The sequence below is a fragment of the Meleagris gallopavo genome, chromosome 10 (genome assembly GCF_000146605.3).
Source record: "Meleagris gallopavo isolate NT-WF06-2002-E0010 breed Aviagen turkey brand Nicholas breeding stock chromosome 10, Turkey_5.1, whole genome shotgun sequence".
Taxonomy (NCBI): Eukaryota; Metazoa; Chordata; class Aves; order Galliformes; family Phasianidae; genus Meleagris; species Meleagris gallopavo.
Window position 1 is genome coordinate 7,371,811 of NC_015020.2, and position 8,156 is coordinate 7,379,966.

Below are 8,156 nucleotides of genomic sequence, written 5' to 3' on the forward strand. Positions count from 1 at the left end.
TTTTTGACGAGATACTGTGGAATAGACATGTTAAGTCTTGCCAGCAGGGAACAAAGGGCTCCCCAAAAACTTGTATTTACAACAGGATACTGTCCCGAGCTCCCACCCCTGCCTCTTTCTAATTAAACCTGTAACTTGGGGAATTCCTGCATCTGGGATTCTGTTATTTAAAAATTCCTGTCTGTTTTGTGACTGTGCTACCCCAAAGCTCCATTTTATTCTGTAACTTGCAACAGACCAAGGAGGGTAGGTTTCCTGGGGCAGCGTGGCGATGCTTGATTCTGTGTGCACTGTGGGACATGGCAGCTGTTTGCTGAATAGGTTTTGGTGACTGTTTACTTAAAAGTTACTGGTTTCAGGCTTGTTGAAGGACATAAGGAGCACAGAATTTACGTGCTGTTTTGCCCTCACTTGTTAATCAGTGTCATGTTGCTGGCATAGACAAGGAGAGAGTCAGGAGTCCAGAGTGTCTAGAGTGTTTTACTCCTACCCTCCCTTCCCTCCATACGAGTACTAGCAAAGCTTGGCATACTTTGTGCTTCCTCAGCTTTTTCTTCAACTTTCAATTTCTATTTTCTTTATTTGAAGCAAAGAGAAGAGCAAATGTACATAAACTAAACTCCATACGCAAGCCAAAATGCAATAGACACAATTGAATAGTAGTCAGGAATTTTAAGAAGAGCTTTTCCATGAATATTTAATTACTACATTAACTGAGCAAATAAAGAACATGCTATTAATATTCGTACTGTGTTAGCAATGGTTCAAAGGAATTTAATATGTTTCATAGTTCATACAGCATGCTGTGCGTTGTGTAGGCCTTCAAAGAATGCCCGCATCTTAACTCGCTAGCTGTTCTGTCTGTAAGACTGCACATTAAAGCATACTGTCAGAATTAAGGACCATCTGCTCTTTTCTTCAAAGCACAATTCTAAGCAAAATTCTTCGTGGTTATATAGTAGCACCAGTCCTGCATGTTTTGTTACCCAAAAATGATTCCTGCCTTAAGTGATTATACAAAATGAACTGTATAGATGCTGCTAATGATCCTGCCATTTTCAGAACTCAGTGTGCTGTCTCTTGCATCCCTATTAGCAGTGTCTGCTTTGTGACAGAACTAAAAATACTTCCTGAAAATCCTTTTTGGAAAGTGAAGGTTAGGAGGTATTTAACATTTGGCTTGTTTGCTCCTATTTAGCGGTTTAAAAATATTGATCACCTGAATAATGGAAATGGTTTGCAGCTCAAGAGACCAAATGTAGAACCTAAAACTGATTCTTCCTGTGTTTGTTAGTTTCTTTTTCCTTTTAATGATCTTTTGCAAGTTAATGTTTCATCTAAGAGTCCGATTTATCCTCACTTGTTTTCTGGTGCTCCTACCCCAGAAATTTAGGAGATAGCCTTTTTGCTTTCAATATCTTACTGAAAAAAGGAGCATACATCCTATTGCATTCATTTGGTCTTCAAATTCCTTACGGCCCTTTTGCATTGCCTATTCTTAGCAGAATTCCAAGTCTTTGGAGCTTCATGAGAAAATGGCGCACAGGAGTGATACAAATGTTAAATCTCTGTTCTTGACTTTGATATTGCTTTTTTGCTCTTTGCTGGCTCAGGAGAAGACATTAGTAGATACTGAATTAAGACTTCATCAGTGTGTCCGTACTTCATTCATTGAGAATCCTTACAGCTATTTTTACTGCATATAGTGATAATTACTCCTGTTGGCAGAGCAGAACTAATCTAATCTTTTTTGGCAGCTGAAACCTGTGAAGGAGCCAGGAATGATGTCTGTTGAATTTTTAACCCTGAACATGCAATTCCATTGTTACCACAATGGGCTCCCACTTTGTTTGAGTACCTAGTAATGTTAACGATCATATAGGTATTAAAATTTGTTAAGTTTAATAGAGCTATAACACATGCCTACTTTGGTGACCCTGCTTTTGGGATCAGTCTGTTAGATGGCAGGTGTTGGGGGACTGTCTGGCTTGGCTTGCAAAGAGGAGCCCTCAATATAAGAACAACTCTGTCTGCGGGTACCTATTTTTTTTTCTTTTATTGTATATGGCTGTGTATGTATATGTGTATTTTCTTTATATGTGTATATAGCAACAGCAACAGAATGGAAATAAGGGAGATCTTCCCAGCTAATCTTTTGTCATCATCACCCTTAGGACAGAAAAAGTCAGGAGCCTATGCTCTGCACTAAGTGCTGAGATCTTGGACGAGTGAAAGTATTCTGGTAATGATCTGTTCCTCTTTTATTTTTCTGCCTTCTGTTCTTGCTAGAGTTAAAAATGAGGACTGACAGAAAAACCTTCCATCTTAATAACACTGTATGTGCTTTCTTGCATGCAACATCAGTATTTAACAAACAAACAAACAAACAAAAAACCCATATGTGATTGTGCCTTCTGAGATGTGTGAATTGAGGCCAAATTTGGTCATCTGCTTACTTCCCTTTCGTATGCTTACTTTTGAATGTCTGGCCTTTCCTCAACTATTTTTGTCACTCATGTCTACTTTACATAAACCCCATCACATCTTGAGTATGCCCATGTGGCTGATGAGGCTGTTGAGGCGAGTAGCTGCAACTGTGTATGTAGTTCATAGAGCAGTGCTGTTAGAGAAGGAGGGAGAAGGTGATATTTTGGTCGACAGGTCCTGTTTCTCTCAAAGGGGACAAGGTGTATTGAGAGGACAATTAGCTAAGCAAAATCCTCTTTGCTCTTTTTGTCATAGTTCTTCCATGTTAGCTGCCAAGAGCAACTAGTCTTGGTTCTGGGAACCTCGTGACATCTTTGCAGGACTGTGATAGCAAAGTTGCAAAAGCTGGGAGGTGCAGGCATGGAGAAAACAGGGATGTGATGTCTGAATGAGTACACTGGAATTTATGTGTGTTTAAGAAATACTGGTGTAATACTTTGTGAACTTAATTTCAAAAGGAGAGAAAAAATCCACCTTTCTCCTGACAAAAAGTAACAGCTCTCTGCTTTCTATTTAATGTCCCTTTGTAGCTTAGCATCTCTTCAGATCATCTCAGAGGCTCAGTCTTCAGTTTGTGCTGTGCTTAGTTCTTTGTCCTTGCTTGTCCTACGTGCTATATAAATGTCTATTGATTCATAGATAAATACAAGAATGTTGCTATCTACCAAAGTTTTCTCCCTTTATTATAACCAAACCATATAATAAAATGGAGATGGAGTTGAAATAAATACCAATTGCTGGTTTTTCCACTCCTAGTAATTAGGAAATTAGGAAAGATGTTGGAACTATAATGAGAATGCCTTTCTCTCTAAATGTTTTTTTCATGTCCTTTAGGTTTTCACTTGCTTGAATGGTGTTGATGTGTTGCAGTTCCATGTGAATGTCTAATGGTAGAATTTCATCTTCAGAACACTTTATGATGGTCTCTGAACTCCCGTAAGAGTACTTTTAATACAGAAGCTATGTCTAGGTACAGAATATGGTCCCTACTAATAGTTTCATTTTATTGAAGTAGTTCAGTGCTAGAATATACTCTCTGGGAAGTACCTCGAACACTATAGTAATAGAGTCTATGGAATTGGTTTTCTTTTCTTTTTTTTTTTTCTTTTGCATTTAGTCTTTCACTTCATTAGAAGCCTGGCTAGACAAATCTATATTTTCTCCGGGCAGTTGTAGTCCTGCCTGTGCTTTTTGTGTCTAATTAGTCATTTCTATTCAGTTTCTTTTGTGAAGAATTTCTACACATTTCTGTCAGTATTCATAACAACACACTATGTTGACAAAGCCTCAAGTAAATGTTTATTTTTGTGTCAAATAGCAAATGTCACAGTAGAAAACAGCACACTTTTTGTGTGGAATTGAGTATAATAGGGTTTATCTTCTCAGTTCCAATTTAAGTTCATACAAATAAATTATCAAACATATAAACGATAGCTTCATCTTCTGATGTTAGATTTTTTGTTTTTATTTTTTCTCAAACTTTTTCTTCGTTTCAATAAATATTGTCTTAATACCTCCTAGGAAATTAAATTCTCAGCAGGATGGACCAGAAGCCACTAATGCTCTAACCTGTTCTATAAAAAAGGCTCATTGCAGGAGTTGTAACATGTCAGCAGCACCGGCAATAACAACATGATCTGTTGGTAGAAGTGTAAGTACCTGTGTGGTGGAGCATCTGGGACTGCTTTATAAATATCTTGGTAATCTGCGGATGTTGATATTGAAAATGGAGCAAAACTAGCATGCATTATGAAATGATTTTTTTTCCCCACCATCAGTATACTAAATATACTTTGTGACACTATTTCTCCAACCTTAGCGCCAAAAAGGAAATCCTGTGAAGCTGTCTGTGCTCAGCATCCATTGCTGCACAGAAAATGGCAGGGATGGATGGAGCTATCACACTTGTCCATGTGTTATTAGGGCATTGGCCATCCCCAGAGGATGGTGATTTTTTGAAGTCTGTATCTGGGTGCTGTGCGTGCTCTCCTCTCATGATTTACCTGGAGCGGAGCCAGATAGGAGCTTTATTTTTTCACTAGTGTAAATGTTTTAGGATCGTGTCTTCCATTATCCTGCTGCAATTTTTTGACTGATCCATGTATCAAGAGTTCCAAACTGTGGTGTCCTAAACAGTATGTCTGAAAATAATGAAGAGAAACCAGTTCTTGTACTGAGAGATGATGCTTCCTGCGGAGGAGAGCTTCAGGGCTCAGTCCAAATGGGAGACATTTAGCTCTCTTTACACCTGTACAAGATCTGCTCATTCCTTTGATCTCTCTGTGGTGTACCAGAGCATAATGTTTTTGTTTCTAAAAGAAACAATCAAAAAAATGTAGTAAGTTTCCAAATATCCTCAGGACCATTCTCGTTACTGACAGACTGTAGACTGATGCTGCATTTTCCTTATTGCTGGCAAGGAGGATTGTCTTTCAGAGAACTTCCTCGGATTTAGGTGTGTGCTCTTTCTTAATTTTGAGGTTTCTTTTACTAATTTGCAATACAATAACCACAGTGATAAAAATCTTTGTTTTCAGTGAGAAAATGGTTTCTTTAGGTGATTACAGTGTAATGTTTTTGAAAACTTTCTGAAAGTTTTCTGGATAGTGTAATTGAATTTTATGAAATATAAGCAGTGGATAGCTAGTTCTTTGTAAAGAGTTTTCTTGTGTGCTCTTTTGAAAACTGCGTGCATATAATGTAAACAGTTTATGGTTTTAGTAGTCTGAATTACATCCAGGTAGCTACTGTGGTTAGCTTAATAGTTCAGAAATAAGACTTTCATTTTCAGTTTTGCAAGAGAAAATTGGTTACTGAATCATTAGATGCCTTGCTAAACTCATTAGGCTTCCTATGAACAGGCAGGGGTTAGTCTGTATTGTCTGGAGGCCTGTTCTGTTAAAGGCACCATTTGGCACTCTGTAATTGATGATGTGGTCCAGTCCCAAGTGTGGATAGGTTTGACAAACGCTTAGTGTGTGGTTTCTGGATCGTACAAGACAAGCAATATAACTGCAATGTTGTCTTATGATTCTTGAATACTGGATTATAATTACATCGAGCCTGTTTAACATATGATGTATGTTAAGTGCACTTTGACACTTAATGAATAAGCAAATATTAAAAACAAACAAAACCCCCAACTAGTTTGAGGTGGGGAGTGTGGATAAGAATCCTCTGGTTTCTGTTAGAATGTGCATAAGAATTACATTTCTTACTTGAAGTGTAAATGCTTTAACCTTTTCTTCTAAAAACAGAGGGCTAGGGAAACTTAGTTTCAAAATATTCCTCTCCAACTTGAAATGAGTGATATGTAAATATGGCAGTATTTTGTCCAAAATTACCTTTTATTCTCTGCTGGGAAGACTTGAAGAAGTTTTGCAGAATGGAAACAACATTTTTTTGTGCATGCCTGCTGATAAGCAAGCAGTTTTATCCACATTAAAAAACCAAATGCAACTTATGGAAATAATTCAGCCAAATCTAGGCCAGGTTTCAGATCTGTGACAGCTCCTGTCTCTCCTCTTAACTTCTAGTTCTCTTTCTAAAGGTAAAGAACTTAATGCAGCTATGAGCTGTCTTTGCATGAGAGCTTATCATCCCTAATCTAAACTCAGCACTTTCTAGAGGTAAAGAAGGGAATTCTGAGTTTTTCAGAGAGTATTAAAACTGGCAACAGAAATTGACTGTGGTTAAATCGGTACTAAGATTGTGCTCTGCATGGACGAACTTAGTAGACCTTGATGGCTTTCAGGACGGTGATAAAAAAAACTTAGGAAAGAAAACAGAAACCAATAATCACTTAGCACCAGAAGATTGGTTTAAAACTTTCTCACAGGATGAGAATGGAAGGTGTGTGTGCGCCTTATCTGTTAGCAGGCTCTATCTTCTAAGTAATTTTGACTTGAAAATTATAATTTCTGTGAAATGAGAGACAGTTGTGGTGTTGGCTAAGAAATCTAGGCACACTTTCTCATATTTCAGTATTTGTAACTGCAGGCCTACATGAGCACAGCATGGTCACCAAGCAGCCCTGCTGGCTGTGCAGCACGATGCAGCCTAGTGTAGCTGTGGAGCGTGTGGGGCCACGCGGCTGGGTGCATGGGGAGGCTGGGGGCTGGCTGCAGTCTGCAGTACCAGCATGTGTTCCACCTGCAGGCCTTCAGACTTGGTGTTCATGTTGTCAGTTGCAGCTCAAGTCTCGTCACAGGTACCTTGCTAGGAGCTCCTGTGATGGCTTTAGTGGCACTCAGCAGTGAGGCTGTGGAGTCCTGCTGTGTATTGATGCCCACAGCCACTGAAGTTGTCTGCTCTAGACTTCTGCTCTTGAATTTGTGCTTGTAATCAGCCTGTTATACCAGACGTGCTGCTTTTTCCTCTGTCTTTCTGGTTAGCTCTAAGACATGAAGTCAGGCTCCCTGTTAAATTGATATTTTCTTGTCTCAGCTGAAAGTAAGGCAGTGAAGTATTTTGACTGAGTGAGCAGTTTGAGTCTTACTGGGCACTCGGGATACATACGGTTGTGACACCTGCCTGTATTAATTTCAAAAATACTGTTTTCATGTCAACAATGTTAAGCGGGAACATACAGCAATGTAAATAATCCATATTGTTTTGAATCCACTTAACATGGAGAACTCTGGGAACTCAGTTCTATTATTCAGTTGTTGTGTATGTTCTAACAAAATGCATATGAAGAGCGCGCTTGAACACTGGAAATATTTTTGCTTACAAATACTGTATTTGGTTTAGTACTGTATTGTATAGTGGATTTTAACAATCTGCAGTGACATTTTTATGGAGGACATATAAGAGGACAATGAAGAAAGCAGCCTTTGAATTCAGTACAGAAATCAAGGTGGCTTGAGGATATTAAATTTCTGGTAGATAAAAGGAGGGGTACTTTTTCACATGTCATTTTCATCCCCTTCTGTGAATATATATTCATAATGTCTTCAGTGTGTGACTGTTAAACTTTCAAACCTGGATTTTATCTTAAGAAGAAATTTTATGTACATGCAGAACAACTTTTTCAGCTTTTTCATATTAACATAATCTTATTAAGCTGATTCTTTTTAAAAATCAAAAGTTCTTTTTAAGTTCTCTGTACTGCTTTCTGTATAGAACTGGAAAGTAACTGTATTTAGTCTAATTATATAGCTAGTAGCTTATAATTTTTGTTGACATGAAAAAGTGGTTTCTATTCACAAAATATTTCTAAGCAGAATTGTGTATATGCTTCTGAGAGTGCAGGGAATGTTTATGGCTGAATTAGAACCAGAAGAAGGTCACAGCACAGTGGAAGTGCTGACTTAGAAAAGAAACAATTGCATCCGCAAATTCTGTTAAGTATTTGTGATTAAAGAGCTGATGTACAAGTTGCTGGTTGTTGTGCTTTATGCTTAGCATTTTTGTTTTCCTTCCCCTAGTTTCTTTGCTTGAAGAACATAAGGACTTTTCTTTCGGCATGTTGTGAAATATTTGGGATGAAGAAAAGTGAACTTTTTGAAGCATTCGATTTATTTGATGTGAGAGATTTTGGAAAGGTAAGGATCTTTTAGCAATTATACCCTGACTAAAACTCATGTTCTGCGGCTTAAGGATAAGTCTTTGTAGGTGTAGTGTAGAAGTTGTAACCGTGAATGGGCAGCCATTAAAAAGAAAGAAAG

General features: G+C 38.0%; 1 long non-coding RNA gene across 1 annotated transcript; it reads left to right on the forward strand.

The window, feature by feature from the left end:
• The first annotated feature begins 1,346 nt into the window (after positions 1-1,346).
• Positions 1,347-8,156, forward strand: LOC104912298. Its single transcript, XR_004160743.1, has 3 exons — positions 1,347-2,242; positions 3,322-4,138; positions 7,917-8,156. It is a non-coding gene; the product is annotated as an uncharacterized LOC104912298 (long non-coding RNA).